Below are 19802 nucleotides of genomic sequence, written 5' to 3'. Positions count from 1 at the left end.
CTCCCTGTTCTGTTTACACGGATGTATTTGTGTAACCTTCTGCTAATACAACACATTTTAATTACTGTATCTTTATAACAACTCTTTTATTTTATTTTTTTTTAATGTTTATTTATTTCTGAGAGACAGACACAGAGTATGAGTTGGGGAGGGGCAGAGAGAGAGAGAGAGAGAAACAGAATCCAAAACAGGCTCTAGGCTCTGAGCTGTCAGCACAGAGCCCGATGCAGGGCTCGAACCCATGAACCTGAGATCATGACCTGAGCCGAAGTTGGATGTTTAACCCATCTTGGGTTACGGAGCCAACCAGGTGCCCCTATAACAACTCTTAATAATGATAGAGTAAGTTCATTCTCTTTAATCTTCTTCAAGTGTTTTCCTTTAGTTATTCGTGGCCCCTTATTCATCCACATAAATTTTTGAAACAGCTTGACAGGTTCTGAAAAAACTTAAGATTTAGATTGAACTAGCTTTGCTTTTATAAATTATTTTGGGGCGAATCAAAATTTTATAATACTGAGACTTCCTGCCCAAAAACATGGCTTTATTCTCCATTTATTTAGGTCTTTGTATATATTCTTCAATAATGTTTTATAAATTTTTCTATAAAAGTCATATGTATATTATGTTAAATTTAATCTCGCATATTTTATAGTTCTGTGACTAAAAGAATAGGATATTTTAAAATTACATTTCTAAATCTATTGTATCTGATGGTACTCAAGTGCCATTAATTTTAATGTACAGTTTTGTAAGCATTTTCCTTGATGAATTCTGATTACTTCTACTAGATTCCCTTAAATTTCATATGTATATAATTATATCATCTGTGACAATGGCAATTTGGTTTCTTATTCTTCTATTCCCCATACCTCTTATTTATTTTCCATGTCATATTGAGCTAGCTAGGACATCCAGTACAATGCTAAATCCAAGTGGTGACAGCAGGCATCTTAAATTATTTCTGACTTTAAGAGAATGCTTCTAATTAATTCACCATTAAATGTGAAGTTCACATTAAGTTTTATGTAGACATCTTTTTTTTATTCACAGTTTTTTTTTAAGATTTGTTAACTTAAGATGAGCATATTTTTCTCTGTCAATATGTTAACATGGCTAATTACAGATTTTATAAAGTTAAACCGTCTCTGTCATCCTAGAATAAACCCTACTGGTATTTATTAAATACCAGTCTGAGATTCACACCTCAGCCTTGGAGAAGGTGATTAGAGCCTGCTGGGTAGCAGGGATTTCTGGGATAACATGGGTTAGAGCTCTTTCATAGGAAGCTGTTCACTGAGATGCCAGTAACATTTGCTGGGATACCATAGGCCAAAGCTCGTCTAATGGAAGCTGCCTGCTGGAATATGGGCAGGTCAGAGATGGCATATAGAAAACTGCCCACTGCAGTGCCAGAGAAACTCACTGGAGGGTGACCTCCACTGGGTTTCCCACATACCGATAGCTGGGCCTTAGGAGGAAAAAAAAGACCCAAAAACTGGGAAGAAAAGCTTCATCCTCTACTATGCCTTGCAGGACCCTTCTAGCACACTCTATTAACAAACCTACCATTGCATCAGTTGGCAAAGGGTCCAGTTCAATTATCAAAAGCCAGGACAACAAGAGATAGATTTGGATCTGAGAATCAGTAAGTTCACAATTTGCTGTCTTAGTCAAGTTCATTAACTCCTAATTTAATATAAACCCCATAACAGTTCTATGCAATCAGTACTATCCCCATTGTACAGGACAGGACACTGAGGTTTACAGAGGTGAGGTAAATGTCTACAGCCATCCATCTAGAAAGTAGCCAAAATAAGACTGAACTCTGATAATTTGATTCCAGAACACTCTCTTAACCCACTCTACTCTCTGCCTCCAGATTCACCTGAGTAGCACCAGTTAGAAAACTGATAACAGCCATCCTGGCCTGGGCTGAAAAGGCAGCCATGAGAATGTTGGTGACAATGACTAGGAGACACATTTCAGAATAAGATTTAACACTTCTGAGACCAACAAAATACAATAGTTATTCCAGGATACTCTCAGCCTCAAATGTTCAATCCTATGACCCATAAGGACATTTGCATTTTACAGATTAAGTTCAGAAAATAAGGCCCTTATAAATCTAAGGTATACATAAACGACCAAAAATAAATCCTGAGAGTAGCATAGAACAAACTCTAGTATTCATTTAATATGATTTTACATAAAATTTATAACCAATAATTATGTTTATATGGAGTAATTACACAAATACAGGCACACACATATATACCCTCCAGCATGATATTCTTAGGTCTGAGTTTGTTTTTACAAATACCATAAATATTCTTAAGTTAATTGAAAACAGAACTTCATATAAATGTGGATTCCTGTTCAAATTGTTCTTTGCTTAGCTTTTCTCAGCCTCTTTTGGCTTTTAGTGTCAAAAGATCAATATATAGTAATAAAAGCATTTGAGAGGATGTCTAATTGGAGTTTGTTTATACTTTAGACATCCTCTCAATCACTTCTATTATTGTATATTGATCTTTTGGCAGTAAAAGAAAGAACTCAAGACATCACCTCTCCCAAGGTATCCACATCCTAATCCCCAGAATTTGTGAATATATTATATTACATGGCAAGGGAGAATTAAGGTTCCAGATGGGATTAAGATTGCCAATCAACTACTGTGAGATGGGGAGATTATTCTGGATTATTCAGGTGAGCTCAATGTAGTTACAAGGGTTCTTATAAGTAAAAGAGAGATGCAGGAGAGCCAGAGAGTGCTACAATGTGAGAAAGACAAATTCTCCCCTGGAACCTCTAAACAGAAACACAGCCTGGCATACACCTTGATTTTAGCCTGAGACTCACTTTAAATTTCTGACTTGCTCCTCTATAAATAATAAATTTGCATTATTGTAGCTACTAACTTTGTAGTCATTTGTCATAGCAACCATAGGAAACTAACACATCCTGCCCCATCTTCTGAACCAGAGGATATTTTGAATTTAAGATCCCCAAATCCCTGTTCGAATAATAATCATAGGAATGTATTAATCAATCTTACTTATTTGGCCACACATCTACAGCTTGTTCACATTCTAAGGCCTCGTCTTTGAAATTTGTCTTGTCTGTGTACAAACTATTCCCCACATCTAAACCCTGCAGCTTCACATTCAGAACTGCTATTTTAAGATAGTAATTTTTCATTCACTCATTCAGTTAGTCAGTCAACAAGCATTTATACCTCTAGCTGGACCTCAGACACCAGTATATAACTCATGCCCAACAGATGTTTCAACTTAATATTTCCAAAACCAAATTCCTGATTTTCCTACCCAGTCTACAACTTCCAGCCTTCACTTCAGTTGATGCAAAGTCCATTCTTCTACTTGCGCAGGCCAACATGCTTGGAGTCATCCCTGACTCTTTCCTCCCTTCCCAATTCCCATCCAATCCATCAGCATATAGTGCCTGATGTATATTCAAAATGTGGACACTACTCAACCACCTTCATGATCACCACCCATTCAAGCTGCTCTTTTCCCCTACCTTAAAACCTTTCACTGGTCTTCGGCTTTAACCCCTTCAGTCTATTTCCAATGCAACAGCTGGATCAATCACACTTAAAACATAATTCTAATCCCTTCATTCCTCTGCTCAACAAGTCCCATATTTTCCCATCTCACTTGGAGTATCAAAAGCCCTGCTCCTTACTCTGCTGTCCACTATCATTTCTATGATGCTTTGCAGTACTCACTCAACTCTAGGAACACCAGTCTCCTCCTTGTTCCTGGAACAAGTCAAACACACTCCTGCCTCAGGGACATCGTTTGCTGCTCCCTCTACATGACTCATTTCCTCAATGAGGCCTTTCTTGTCCACTTTATATAAAAAGTCAATCCATCACACCCAAGCCTTGTCCTCCTGCTACTTGATATGTAACTTAACCTGTTTGATTTTTCTCCATAGTATTCATCACTATCTGATAGATTATATATTTGCTTCTTGGTTTGTTGTCCATTTCTTCTCAACCCCACTAAAATGTGAGCTCCATGGAAGTTGAAACTATTTTTTGTTCACTATTTTACCTTCAATACCTAGAATTGTACCTGCCATATAATAGGCATATACACAAATATTTTTTAAGTAAATGAATCAATCAATCAGTATTGAGCTTCTGTTATGTAAATAACTGTTCCAGGCCCTAGGGATACAAAGACAAATGAAACACAATATTTGATATTGGAGAATTCGTAGTCTAGAGCAACACTGTTCAATAAAACTTTCTGTGATGATGGGAATATTCTCTATCTGCATTGTTCAATATGACAGCCACTAGAAAATGTAGCTACTGAGCACTTGAAATGTGACTACTGTGACTGAGGAAATAAATTTTTATTTTATTTTATTTTATTTTATTTTATTTTATTTTATTTTATTTTACTTTAATTACTTTTAAATTTAAATTTAAAAGGCTATATGTGTCTAGTAGCTACAACACAGGCTTAAAAGAGATAGATACTTAACTTCTAATACTGGTGTCACAGTAGAGATATGCAATAAAATGCTTTGGGAATCCAGAGAAGAGAGACACCAATGCTGCCTGACTTTAGTTCCTCCCAATAGACCTTCCAAGAACACTCCATGCTTTTCCCTCACATTATTTTGTATTGCTGTAATTACTGTTTACTTATAATTATTTACTTGATGTCAACCTTCCTTACTAAGGTATGAGAGCTGGAGCTGTGACCATCCTTAGCTACTGACAGAATTCTTTGCACATAGTAGGGAAACAATAAATACTGGTTTGACTGACAAGCAAGATAGTTATAGGACTCTTCTCAAGGAGGTAACATTTGTGATGGATTTTAAAGGAAAGGTAGGAGTTTGCTAGGCCAGAGCCAAGATAAGGTAGAAGGAATGGTAGTCAGGGAAAACAATATGTGCAAAGGCCAGTAAGCATGGGAGCACGTTTATTAGTGGTACAGTGAGTTCAGTATAGTTATAATGCATTTATAAAGACAGATGTACTTGCTTCTTACTGCTTGAAAGTTCAAGTTAATAATTTTGTGAGTAAGAAAATCCAAAATCCAGTATGAAATTAAGAGTTGGACAATTTTTTAGTGAATTGTTATGAAGTAGACTTAGACTTTTTTCAAATCTTTAGCCCATATCAGCCCTGTTATAAGTGTAGACTAAAATTTCCCTAACTTTTTCCTGATCTAGAATATTATATATTTCAGTTTATGGGGATCTTAGAGATTATTTAACTGAAGGCTTCTTTGGTCAAATGAGGAAATTAAGACTCAGAACACACAGTTAATTAATGCAGAAGTGGGACCATAATCCAGATGTTTTAGCTTGCAGTCTAGAGTCATTACCAACACACAGCGATTACACAACCACATTTCATCTGCTTACTCTGACACAAAGCAAGATACTGGTCCCACAATACGTCCATTAATAACCTCTGATCACCTTTTAAAACATACAAGGAGAAGACTCAGTCATAAATTCTCTATGTATGAGAAGAACCATTAAGGCTGCCCAATACAAACAAACAACAATTTTAAGCCTCAAGAAATAGTAACAAATAGTTATTTTAGTAGTACAGTGTGGAATGATTTACTATTTCCACAAGCACAACAGGGTGAAAGTTCCATGCGGTATATCAAAATGTCAATTTCACTACAAATCTGGCTTCCCATCCTGATTCAACCACTCTCTGGCTGGGTTACCTAGAGCAACTTGTTCAACCTCTCTAAACCCCCCATTTCTTAATTTATAAAATGTGCGTATTTGATCTCCAAGGTCTTTTTGGATTTTATGGTTTTCTTGTGATTTTGCTGAGTTGGAAAGAGAGAAAAAGCCACAGAACAAATTCCCACTTGGACAGAGGTTTATTTATGCTGCTTGTCTGCAGTCAAACTGACAATCTTAACAATATTTGATACCATTGATATTTCTCTGCCCATCTATAAATCCATCAGACTATACATAAATCACATGACCCAAAACTGGAACCAGTATTATATCCTTTTCTGTATTCTGCATTTAATGTGCAATCCAGAAATACTGTTGACTCTGTTGTCCCAGCATCTTACCCACTTGGTACTAGCACTCCAAGACTCAAGATTCATTCTGAGAGTTTTCAGGGAGTCTTCCTTTGCAAGCTACCACCAATTTTTTACATTAAAAATATACTGACTTCCCCAGGTATAGGTGGGATAGAGGCTATACTTTGTCCATGTTTGTATTTTTTGAGAGAGAGAGAGAGAGAGAGAGAGAGAGTGTGTGTGTGTGTGTGTGTGTGTGTGTGTGTGTGTGTGTGGTGGGAGTGGGCGATGGGCAGAAAGAGGGAGAGAGAGAGAGGGAGAGAGAATTCCAAGCAGGGTCCACATTGTCAGCACAAAGCCCGATGCAGAGCTATAGTTCATGAATGGTGAGATCATGACCTGCCCCGAAATCAAGAGCTGGATGCTTTACTGACTGAGCCAACCACATGCCCCTATCCATATTTGTGTTATCTTCCTTTAAAATCACTGAAGGTCCTGGAAAACAACAAGGCTTAATTTATAACAAACAAGAAAAAATAGAAATAGTTTATTGCTATTGTCTTACTACATGATATGCATGTATGTGGGCCCCCGAATAGAATCACAATGGTTTACCTTTCCACCATTGAAATAGAAAATTTATGTATTTTTCTTTCCATTTCCATCTTTCATGCACAAATCCAGGTAAAAATTTTTCCTTTGACAAATTTTTAACATACATGATGCTGATCCCTACTTTCTTGAGCTGTCTTAGATACACACCTAAGCATTCACAATACGTCTCTTAGAATATGAGAATAATCTCCCACAAGCACAATTAAGAACAGATGGTTAAAAACTTTAAGGTAGTATTTGCATAAAAAGATCATCTTGATTTCACACCGTAGAGTTCTATATTACTTTTAATTGTTTTCCCTGAAAAAAAGTACTCCCTTCCTTAACCAAAAGATAACAAGAAAATTTGGCTTATTTTTTTTTTAACTGAAAAGGAAACAATTCACAGAAAGGCACTATGCTGAAGAAAATAATACATAAAGGAATATGTTACACTGTGAATAAAGGTGTCACATCAGCTCAAATGTATGAGAAACTTACACTAAATCTAATAGACTTTAGCCACCTCATTTTTCCAGAACCCAGAACAAACCTGAAGTAATTCAAAAGCCCCTGCACCAGTATCATGTACATATTCAAAAAACAAACAAATGAACAAAACAAAAACAAAAACAAAAATTACCCCAATGCAAAGTTCATTGACTTATTGTTTTCTATAAATTATGGTAAATCAAGTTTGCTAGTTTGGTTATCTTACATTCCCACTGCACTTTTGCCCAGTTCTGATTTACAGATGGAAAATTGGATAACAGATTAGCAGCTTGTGAACAAGGTGATGGAAACAGTTAGGGAGAAACTATTAAAAGCAGACATAAACACTGAAGGAAGAGTTCATCGTCAACTAGAAAAGCTCAACAATCTGGTCATTACAAAAGTGATTAATAAAAAGAAAAGTAAAAAAAGAAAAATGCCACTTCAGAAGAGACAGCCCTAGATGGTCTGTTTTGTTCCACACAGAAATCTGCACCCAGACCACAGTTGATTAGACTACAGCTGATCATGTAATATAAAGGCAGCCAAAAGTCAGCTGAACAGTGAGCTTGAAGACAACATGGTAAGAAAAAACTTTGCCAGAAACAAAGAAAGGTCCAATAAGATTCTTAAAACAAACAAAATTCCAATCAGATTCCATTTTTAATAATTTGATTTGAATAAATGGGAGAAAAATTAGGCTATTAGCCATAGGAAATGAAGCTTGAAAATGCTCTAAGATCCATGAACAACTAAAAGCAAATTGGAGTCATAAAAAAAATCAAAGATATAAGGAAGCACAAACCAAGAGTGAGCAAAATCTGTGATGTTGACAAAATGGATAAATGTGCGAAGCAACGATTTATTAGATAAGAAGAAATGAGACATAGATTAAACAAGAGGAGATATATGGAGATTCTACTATCCGAATCCCCCGAACTCCCTTAGATCTATTTCTAATCTTGGGCTGTTTCTCCTATTCTTGGATTTCTGTGCGACTCTATCTCTTTTATTTATTCTTCAAAAAGTCCCTAATCAAAGCTAACCTGGAAATGCCTTTATTCCTTGAAAACCAAAATGCCTAACATGTCCTTTGTCCACAAACTCTGGGAGCAGTATCATTTTCTCACTCATTTGTTAAAAGTTCTTTACACATCAACTCTATACATCTATAATATATGTTTATCATTTGACTTTTAACATAATAGTAGGCAGCATCCAGTTATTGAGCAGTTACTATGTTCCATGCACTGTAAAACCCACTTTACAGGAATTATTTCACTGAGTCTTCAAAGTAACCATATAATGAAAAAAGTTTGACACTGAGAGTTTAACAAATTGGCCTAAAGTCATTTAGCTAATAAAAGAAAGATGAGTGTAAATAAAATCCAGATAAGTGTCACCATTCCTATTATTATTATTATCATTATTATTAATTTTGGTGAAATACACATAACATAAAATTTACCATCTTAACCATTTTTAAGTGTACAATTTTGGTGACCTTAAGTACATTCACACTGTTGTACAACCATCAGCACATCCATCTCCAGGAGACTTTCACCTTACAAAACTGAAATTCTGTGCCCATTAAACAATAACTCCCAATTCCCCTCATCCTCATCCAGCCCCTGGCAACTACCATTCTAATTTCTGTCACCATGAATTTGGATATCTCATAATAAATAGAGTATTGTGCTTTTGTGATTGGCTTATTTCACCCACATACATGCCCTCAATGTCCATCCATATTGTAGCATGTGTCAGAACTTCCTTCTATTTTAAGGTAACTAATATTCCAAAGTATACACCACACTTTGTTTATTCATCTGTCAATGGATACTTGGGTTCCATCACCCCCTTGGATATTGTGAATAATGCTGCTATGTATACAAATATCTTTTCAAGTCCTTGTTTACAATTCTTTTGACTATATGCCAGAAGTAAAATTGCTGGATCACATGGTAATTCTATTTTTATTTATTTTTTAAATTTATTTTCTTTATTTTTGACAGAGAGAGAGCACAAGAGGGGCAGAGAGAATCCCAAGCAGCCTCCATACTGTCAGTGCAGGGCCTGATATGGGGCTTGTACCCAGGATACATAAGATCATGACTTAAGCTTAAATCAAGAGTTAGATGCCTAAATCATTGAGCCACCCAGGCACCCTGGTAATTCGATACTGAATTTTGGGAGAACTGCTGTGCTGTTTTTCATAGCAGCAGCAACATTTTACACTTCCACCAATAGTGGACAAAGTTTCCAGTTTCTCCACATCCTCACCAACATTTGTTATTTTCTGTTATTTTTGTTATAAGAGCCATCCATTTTTCTTTTAATTTATGTGTTTGGAGTGTGTTTAAAATTCAGAAGTTTTAGGGGCACCTGGATAGCTCAGTCGGTTAACTGTCTGACCTCAGCTCAGGCCATAATCTCACGATTTGTGGGTTTGAGCCCCACATTGGGCTGTCTGATGACAGTACAGAGCCTGCTGGGGATTCTCTCTCTCTCTCTCTCTCTCTCTCTGCCCCTCCCAGCTTGTGCTGTCACAAAAATAAATAAACATTTAAAAAAATTAATCAGTTTAAAATGTTTCCTGTAGATAAATTATCAATCTTTAAGGTTTTAATATCTTCAAAATTTTTCACCATCCCAAAATTATATACACATTAATTTCTACTACATTTTTTAGGACTTCTTTAATCTATCTAGGATCAATCATATGAAGGAGAAGCTAAACAGTAATTCTTTGGTCTCAATAATTAGATAATTGTCCCAATGTCATTTTTAATAATCTATTATTACTCAGTTGGTTTGAAACTCTGTATTTATTATATGTTGAAAGATTATATAAAGAAATAAATTTCTAAAGTACATACTGTTTCTATACTATAAAAATAATGTTGATTACTGTAGCTTTATAATGCAGTAAAGTACCTGGTAGGACCAGTCTCTCTTCACTACTCTTGTTTATCAAAAAATATTTTAGGCTTTTCTCGAGGAGCCTGGGTGGCTCAGTCCGTTGAGCTCCAGACTTCAGCTCAGGTCATGATCTCCCAGTCTGTGAGTTCAAGCCCCACATCAGCCTCTGTGCTGACAGCTCAGAGCCTGGAGCCTCCTTCAGATTCTGTGTCTCCTTTCTCTGCCCCCACCCCTACATTCTCTGTCTGTCTATCTCTCTCTCTCTCAAAAACAAATAAACATTAAAAAATTTTTTTGATTTGTTTAGTGGGGAGCCAAGATAGGGGAACAGCATGGAACTTTTTTGTGTGTCTTGCATCCATGAAATATAGCCAGACCAACACTAAACCACCCTGCACACCTAGAAAACTGATTTGAGGATTAACAAACAATCTGCACAACCTGAACCACAGAATTCAGCAGGTACGTGGTGTGGAGAGGTGAACTTGGGGAGCAAGAAGCTGCAGCGAGTAGGGAGCCACTTTTGCAGGTGAGGAGAGGACGGAGACTGAGGGTGGTGGGGAGAATATGGCAAAAGCACCCCTCCCCAAAAGCAGCTGCAGAGAAAGTGGAAAATTAGAAACAGCTGCAGGGACTAAACTAAAAAGGGAGAAAGGAGAAAGGAGAGAGTTTAAATTCCATTAAGACTGTAAATGGAGGGGGGGCGCCTGGGTGGCTCAGTCAGTTAAGCATCCAACTTCAGCTCAGGTCATGATCTCACGGTTCGTGAGTTCAAGCCCCACATCGGGCTCTGTGCTGACAGCTCAGAGCCTGGAGCCTGTTTCAGACTCTGTGCCTCCCTCTCTCTCTCTGACTCTCCCTGTTCATGCTCTGTCTCTCTCTGTCTCAAAAATAAATAAACGTTAAAAAAAATTTAATAAAAAGACTGTAAACGGGGAGCACAGAGTCTGCAACTCCACAGCTTGATACCTGGCAGTGCTCTGGTGGGAAGGGTGAATCCCTGGGAACAGAGTGGGGTCCGGGAGGTTCTCAGGCCACACAGGGAAAAACGGTTCCACTGCTGGAAGGACATTTGGTAGAGGCTGTGAGGCCACCAGGGCCCAGCAGACCACAGAGAACAGCCACATTCACTGGTGCTGGAACAACGTTGTTAAGGGTGAAGCCTAGTGCCAGATGTGTGTTGTGATTTTCCATAATCCCTGAAACCCTTCTGCTACACTATCTCGTGATCTTTTTGGGGGGCGGGCTGGCTCCTGGCCACAGTCTCCAGGCACCGACAGCAGCAGGGTCCATCAAGCATTCCTGGGTGCAGCCAACATTCGGCCATTGCTCATTAAGCCATTGCTCGGTGAGATCCTCCCGCAGAGGGGCTGAATGGGTCAAAGCTGCAGTTCTTCAGAAGTAAGGGCCAGGGAAAACAGCCGCATCTGAGACAAAACTCAGGAGAGAGGTACTGCCTGGGGCTTGGTCACAGACAGTGAAGAAGCGGGGAGTGGACAAAAGCTGAAGACAAAGGACGGTTGTGGGATTGCTGATCGGGGAGAACAGAGTTCTGATACAAGAGACTGGGTAGCTGGGTGACGCCATTTTCACCACCCTCGCGCATGTGTATACGCACCTACGAGTGCCAAAACAATCCAGTAGGCTAGCAGCACTGACAAGTGGAGAACAGAGCCGTTACACCAAGCCCTGCCCAACTGGGCCCACCTCACTCTTCAAGAACACAAGTCTCACCGCCTGCTTAGTTTATGGACTATAAAGCGCTTCATGGTCTGACTTCTAGGGGAAAGCAAAGTAATTTCAGTCGTATTTCAGTCTGTTAGCAGGTCCATCTATTCAATTTTCTTTCTTTTCTTTCTCTTTTTCACTTCTTTTCTTTTTCTTGAATACAGAATGAGAAAAAATTCATTTTTATTTTCAATTTTTATTAAAAATATTTTTCTTTCTTTTTTTTACTATATTTTTTACTTTTGTGTAAATTTTTTCAAATTCTATTTTACTTCCATCATTTCATTTTAGTCTACTTCAGTGTATTCACTTTTTCAAATTTTTAAATGATTTCCTTTTTTTCTTTTTCTTTTTTCTCTTTTTCATTTCTTTTCTTTTCCTTGAATACAGAAAGAGAAAAAATTCATTTTTATTTTTAATTTTTATTAAAAATATTTTTCGTCAATTTTCTTCCACTATATTCTCTACTTTTGTGTAAATTTTTTCAAATTCTATTTTACTTCCATCATTTCATTTTAGTCTATTTCAGTGTATTCATTTTTTCAAATTATCAAATGATTTCCTTTTTTTTCCCCCTTTTTTCTCTAATATATCAAACCACTTTCAACACCCAGACTAAAACATACCTAGGATCTAGCATCATTTATTCGACTTTTGTGTGTGTGTGTTTTTAATTTTTTAATTTTAATACTTTTTATTTTAATTTTTTTATAATTTTAATTTTTCTACCTCGTTAATTCAACATAATGAAACAAAGGAATTCACCCCAAAAGAAAGAGCATGAAGAAATGACAGCCACTGATTTAACCAACACAGATACAAGCAAGATGTCTGAACCAGAATTTAGAATCACGATAATAAGAATACTAGCTGGAATTGAATATAGACTAGAATCCCTTTCTGAGGAGATAAAAGAAGTAAAAACTAGTCAGGATGAAATAAAAAGTGCTATAACTAAGCTGCAATCATGGATGGATGCTGTGGCGGCAAGGGTGGATGAGGCAGAACAGAGAATCAGTGATATAGATGACAAACTTATGGAGAATAATGAAGCAGGAAATAAAGGGAGATTAGACAAAAGAGCATGATTAAGAATCAGTGATTCATTAAAAAGCAAAAACATCAGAATCATAGGGGTCCCAGAAGAGGAAGAGAGAGAAATAAGGGTAGAAGGTCTATGTGAGCAAATCATAGCAGAAAATGTTCCTAACCTGGGGAAAGACACAGACATCAAAATCCTGGAAGCACAGAGGACCCCCATTAGATTCAACAAAAACCGACCATCAAGAAGGCACAACATAGTCAATTTCACAAAATACTCGGGCAAAGAGAGAATCATTAAAGCATCAAGGGAAAAAAAGTCCCTAACCTACAAGGAAAGACAGATCAGGTTTGCAGCAGACCTATCCACAGAAACTTGGCAGGCCAGAAAGGAGTGGCAGGATATACAAATGTGCTGAATCAGAAAAATATGCAGCCAAGAATTCTTTATCTAGCAGGCTATAATTCAAAATAGAAGGAGAGATAAAAAGTTTCCCAGACAAACAAAAATTAAAGAAGTTTGTGACCACTAAACCAGCCCTGCAAGAAATTTTAAAGGGAACTCTCTGAGGAGAGAAAAGATGAAAAAAAAATACTGAAAGCAACAAAGATTAGAAAGGACCAGAGACCACCAGAAACTCCAACTCTACAAGCATCACAATGGCAATAGATTCATATCTTTTAGTACTCACTCTAAATGTCAATGCAATCAATGCTACAATTAAAAGACATAGGGTAGCAGAATGGATAAGAAAACAAGGTCCATCTATATACTATTTACAAGACCTAAAGATGTCAGACCTAAAGACACCTTCAGATTGAAAGTAAGGCGATGGAGAACCATCTATCAGGCTAAAACCAGAGTAGCCATACTTATGACAGACAATTTAGACTTTAAAATAAAGACTATATCAAGAGACGCAGAAGGGCATTATATCATAATCAAGGGGTCTATCCACCAAGAAGACCTAAAAATTGTAAACATTTATGCGCCAAATGTGATAGCACACAAATACATACATCAATCACAAGCATAAACTCATCGATAGTAATACCATAATAGTAGAAGACTTCAACACCCCACTCACAGTAATGGACAGATCATCTAATCAAAAAATCAACAAGGAAACAACCGCTTTGAATGACACACTGGACCAGATGGACTTAACAGATATATTCAGAACATTTCACCCTAATGCAGCAGAATATACATTCTTCTCCAGTGCACATAGAACGTTATCCAGAATAGACCATACACTGGGACACAAATTAGCCCTCAGCAAGTACCAAAATATGGACATCCTACCGTGCATATTTTCAGACCACAATACTATGAAACTAGAAATGTTTCTTATAGTTACAAGAAAAAAATTGGAATGGTAACAACTACTTGGAGACTGAAGAACATCCTACTAAAGAATGAATGGGCTAACCAAGCAGTTAAAGAGGAAATTGAAAAGTATATGGAAATCAATGAAAATGATAACACCACAACCCAAAACCTCTGGGACGCAGCAAAGGTGGTCATAAGAGGAAAGTATATAGCAACCCAGGCCTTCCTAAAGAAGGAAGAAAGATCTCAGATACACAACCAACCTTACACCTTAAGGATCTGGAAAAAGAACAGAAAATAAAACCCAAAATCAGCAGAATACAGGAAATAATAAAGATTAGAATAGAAATCAATGCTACCGAAACCAAACAAAAAACAAAAAACAAAACAAAAAAAAAAAAAACAGTAGAACAGATCAATGAAACCAGGAGCTGGTTCTTTGAAAGAATTAACAAAATTGATACACCACTAGCCGGTTTGATAAAAAAAAAAAAAAAAGGAAAGGACCCAAATAAATAAAATCAAGAATGAAAGAGGAGAGATCACAACCGGCACAGCAGATAAAAACAATAATGAGAGAATATTATGAGCAATTATATGCCAAAAAAATGGGCAATCTGGAAGAAATGGACAAATTCCTAGAAACATATACACTACCAAAACTGAAACAGGAAAAAATAGAAAATTTGAACAGACCAATAACCAGTAAGGAAATCAAATTAGCAATCAAAAATATCCCAAAAAACAAGAGTCCAGGGCCAGATGGCTTTCCAGGGGAATGCTACCAAACATTTAAGGAAGAGTTAACTCTTATTCTCTTGAGGCTGTTGCAAAAAATAGAAATGGAAGGAAAACTTCCTAACTCTTTCTATGAAGCCAGCATTACCTTGATTCCAAAACCAGACAGAGACCCCACTAAAAAGGAGAACTATAGACCAATTTCCCTGATGAACATGGATGCAAAAATACTCAACAAGATACTAGCCAACCAGATCCAACAATACATTAAAAAAATTATTCACCACGACAAAGTGGGATTTATATCTGGGATGCAGGGCTGGTTCAATATCCGCAAAACAATTAATGTAATTCATCACATCAATAAAAGAAAGGACAAGAACCATATGATCCTCTCAACAGATGCAGAGAAAGCATTTGACAAAATACAGCATCCTTTCTTGGTAAAAACTCTCAAGAAAGTAGGGATATAAGGAGCATACCTCGAGATCATAAAAGCCATATATGAATGACCCAACAATAATATCATCCTCAATGGGGAAAAACTGAGAGTTTTCCCCCTAAGGTCAGGAACAAGACAGGGATGTCCACTCTCACCACTGTTATTCAACATAGTATTGGAAGTCTTAGCCTCTGCAATCAGAAAACACAAAGAAATAAAAGGCATGCTAATTGGCCAGGAGGAGGTCAAACTTGCACTCTTTGCAGATGACATGATACTCTATATGGAAAATCCTAAAGGTTCCACAAAAAAACTGCTAGAATTCATCCATGATTTCAGCAAAGTTGCAGGGTATAAAATCAACACACAGAAATTGGTTGCATTCCTATACACCAACAATGAAGTGACAGAAAGAGAAATCAAGGAATCGATCCCATTTACAGTTACACAAAAAACATAAAATACCTAGGAATAAATCTAACCAGAGAGGTGAAAAATCTATATGCTGAAAACTATAGATAGCTTATGAAAGAAATTGAAGAAGACACAAAAAAATGGAAAAAGATTCCATGCTCCTGGATAGGAAGAACAAATATTGTTTAAATGTCAATACTACCCAAAGCAATCTACATATTTAACGCAATCCCTATCAAAATAACACCACCATTCTTCACAGAGCTAGAACAAATAATCCTAAAATTTGTATGGAACCAGAAAAGACCCCAAATAGCCAAAGCAATCTTGAAAAAGAAAACCAAAGCAGGAGGCATCACAATGCCAGACTTCAAGCTATACTACAAAGCTGTAATCATCAAGACAGTATGGTACTGGCACAAGAACAGACACTCAGATCAAGGGAACAGAACAGAGCACCCAGAAATGGACTCACAAACGTGTGGCCAATTAATATTTGACAAAACAGGAAAGAATATCCAATGGAAGAAAGACAGTCTCTTCAGCAAATGGTGCTGGGAAAACTGGACAGCAACATGCAAAAAAATGAACCTGGGCCACTTTCTTACACCATGCACAAAAATAAACTCAAAATGGATGAAAGACCTAAATGTAAGACAGGAAGCCATCAAAATCCTCGAGGAGAAAACAGGCAAAAACCTCTTTGATCTTGGCCGCAGCAACTTCTTACTCATCACGTCTCCAGAAGCAAGGGAAACAACTATTGGGACCTCATCAAAATAAAAAGCTTCTGCACAGCAAAGGAAACAATCAGCAAAACTCAAAGGCAACCGATGGTACAGAAAAAGATATTTGCAAACGACATATCAGATAAAGTGCTAGTATCCAAAGTCTATAAAGAACTTATCAAACTCAACACCCAAAAAACAAATAATCCAGTGAAGAAATGGGCAAAAGACATGAATAGACACTTCTCCAAGGAAGACATCCAGATGGCCAACTGACACATGAAAAAATGCTCAACTTTACTCATCATAAGGGAAATAAAAATCAAAACCACAGTGAGATACCACCTTATACCTGTCAGAATGGCTAACATTAACAACTCAGGCAACAACAGACATTGGCAAGGATGAGGAGAAAGAGGATCTCTTTTGCACTGTTGGTGGGAATGCAAGCTGGTACAGCCACTCTGGAACACAGTATGGAGGTTCCTCAAAAAGCTAAAAAGAGAAATACCCTACAGCCCAGAAATTGAACTACTAGGTATTTATCCAAAGGATGCAGGTGTGCTATTTTGAAGTGACACATGCACCCCAATGTTTATAGCAGCACTATCAACAATAGCCAAAGTATGGAAAGAGCTCAAATGTCCATTGATGGATGAATGGATAAAGAAGGTGTGGTATATATACATACAATGAAGTATTACTCGGCAGTTAAAAAGAATGAAATCTTGCCATGTGCAGCTACGTGGATGAAACTAGAAGGTATGATGCTAAGCGAAATTAGTCAGAGAAAAACAAATATCATATGACTTCACTCATATGAGGACTTTAAGATAAAAGACAGAAGAACATAAGGGAAGAGAAGTAAATGATATAAAAACAGGGAGGGGGACAAAACAGAGGAGACTCATAAACATGGAGAACAAACTGAGGGTTACAGGAGGGGTTGTGGGAGGGGGGATGGGATAAATGGGTAAGGGACATAAGGAATCTACTCCTGAAATCATTGTTGCACTATATGCTAACTAATTCAGATGTAAATTTCAAAATAAAAAATAAAATTAAAAAAATGAAAAAATACCAGTCAGAGTGGTCAAAATAAACAAATCAGGAGAACTATAGATGCTGGAGAGGATGTGGAGAAACAGGAACCCTCTTGCACTGTTGGCGGGAATGCAAACTGGTGCAGCCACTCCGGAAAACAGTGTGGAGGTTCCTCAAAAAATTAAAAATAGACCTACCCTATGACCCAGCAATAGCACTGCTAGGAATTTACCCAAGGGATACAGGAGTACTGATGCATAGGGGCACTTGTACCCCAATATTTATAGCAGCACTCTCAACAATAGCCAAATTGTGGAAAAAGCCTAAATGTCCATCAACTGATGAATGGAAAAAGAAATTGTGGTTTATATACACAATGGAGTACTATGTGGCAATGAGAAAGAATGAAATATGGCCCTTCGTAGCAACGTGGATGGAACTGGAGAGTGTTATGCTAAGTGAAATAAACCATACAGAGAAAGACAGATACCATATGTTTTCACTCTTATGTGGATCCTGAGAAACTTAACAGAAACCCATGTGGGAGGGGAAGGAAAAAAAAAAAAGAGGTTAGAGTGGGAGAGAGCCAAAGCATAAGAGACTGTTAAAAACTGAGAACAAACTGAGGGTTGATGGGGGGTGGGAGGGAGGAGAAAGTGGGTGATGGGCATTGAGGAGGGCACCTGTTGGGATGAGCACTGGGTGCTGTACAGAAACCAATTTGACAACAAATTTCATATATTAAATAAATAAATAAATAAATAAATAATAAAAAAATAAAAAGTAAAAAAAACATAAGACACTCTTAAATATGGAGAGCAAACAGAGGGCTACTGGGGTTCTGAGGGGGGGATGGGCTAAATGGGTAAGGGGCTTTAAGGAATCTACTCCTGACATCATTGTTGCACTATATGCTAACTAACTTGGATGCAAATTAAAACAAATTAAATACAAATGTAAATAAATAAATAAATAAAAGCATTACTATCTCAGGAAAAAATAAATAAAGAATCCTTTAGGTACAGTGATACATTGGTGGATATCGAGGCAAAATGCAATTAATAGTTAGGGTAGTTAAAGCATCCTTTCTCAAGACTTGAGGTCTTAGAATCCTCCAATAACTGTTGTACTTCCTTTCTCACCAAATCATCTGAAGTCATTATATTCTTCTGACTATCGTTTCTCTCCACTCTCCTTCCTACAACTAATTTTTTCTCCCAGGTTGATAGCTTTGATAGCCCTTCTTAATTTCAAAAAATGTCCCCCACCCATTTACTGCCCCTCTCTCCTGAATCATTTCCTGAAGATGGCTGAACTGTCACAGAACTTGCATTATAACATCCAATAAGATATACCTCGTTTGTCTCTTTGCCACAGGTCTAGCATTATCATTTGCACACCATGTGTCAACCATGATGAGTCAAAAATGTTCTCCAAAACACAGATGGCATAAAGAGAGGCCACAGAGGAAACTACACAAGTTGTAAACACATTTATCTCAAGAAAGCATGGTGGAAGGCTCATTAAACAACAACATTTGCAGTACAATGCACTAACATCTATTTGCAGTGTATTCAGCAAAGAATCCAATACAGCAGGTTTCATTGACACAGAAGTTAAAGAAGCACCTTGAGCACAGAAATATATATTTTAACAGCATGTTGTGGCCTGGAGAGGGCAAGATTGGCAGCAGGGAGACGGCAACATTTCAGAAAGTAATGGAAACCTGAATCAAGTCAATGCCAGCAGGAATGTAGAGAAAGGCATAATATCTGGTTGAATATGAAGGGTAAGGCAGATGTTTTCTTAGATAACTCCCAGAGTTATTCTTGAGTTACTCCTACATATTAGTTTAGTAAATGTTTATTACATGAATGAATGAATGGTTTGTTTAGAACCATATTTACTACTATTCAAAGGAGGCCATCTACAGACCAGCTGTCAAACTGTTGTTTGTTACTGATCCATAACAAGATAAGTTCACTCTAAAAGGTAAATTAATTAGTCACAAATCATATTGTTAATTTAGCAGATATTTTTAACATTCCTATGAAGAATACAGTACATTTATTCACATTCTGGCATAATCTGTTAATTTCATTAGGCACTAGCACTTCAAAAATATGTATGATTCTGGTTGGATCCTGAACAATAGGTAACTAAATTTGCATCATTTGGGGACCCAGAAGTGGTAAAGTCATCTGACATTGTCTATGGGATCAGAGCTAAACAAAGAAGATGTTGGTGTCAGGGTGGTGGTCTAGGACAGACTTCTG

General features: G+C 37.2%; 1 long non-coding RNA gene across 1 annotated transcript in view; it reads right to left on the bottom strand.

Annotated features, from left to right (window-relative positions):
- LOC147581085 (uncharacterized) overlaps positions 1–19802 on the bottom strand; it is a 591397-nt gene that overhangs the window by 476424 nt on the left and 95171 nt on the right. The gene's annotated exons all lie outside the window — the stretch shown is intronic.

Source organism: Puma concolor, chromosome B2, assembly GCF_028749965.1.
Source record: "Puma concolor isolate L17-30 chromosome B2, mPumCon1.1.hap2, whole genome shotgun sequence".
Taxonomy (NCBI): Eukaryota; Metazoa; Chordata; class Mammalia; order Carnivora; family Felidae; genus Puma; species Puma concolor.
This window is presented reverse-complemented; position numbering and strand designations above follow the sequence as displayed.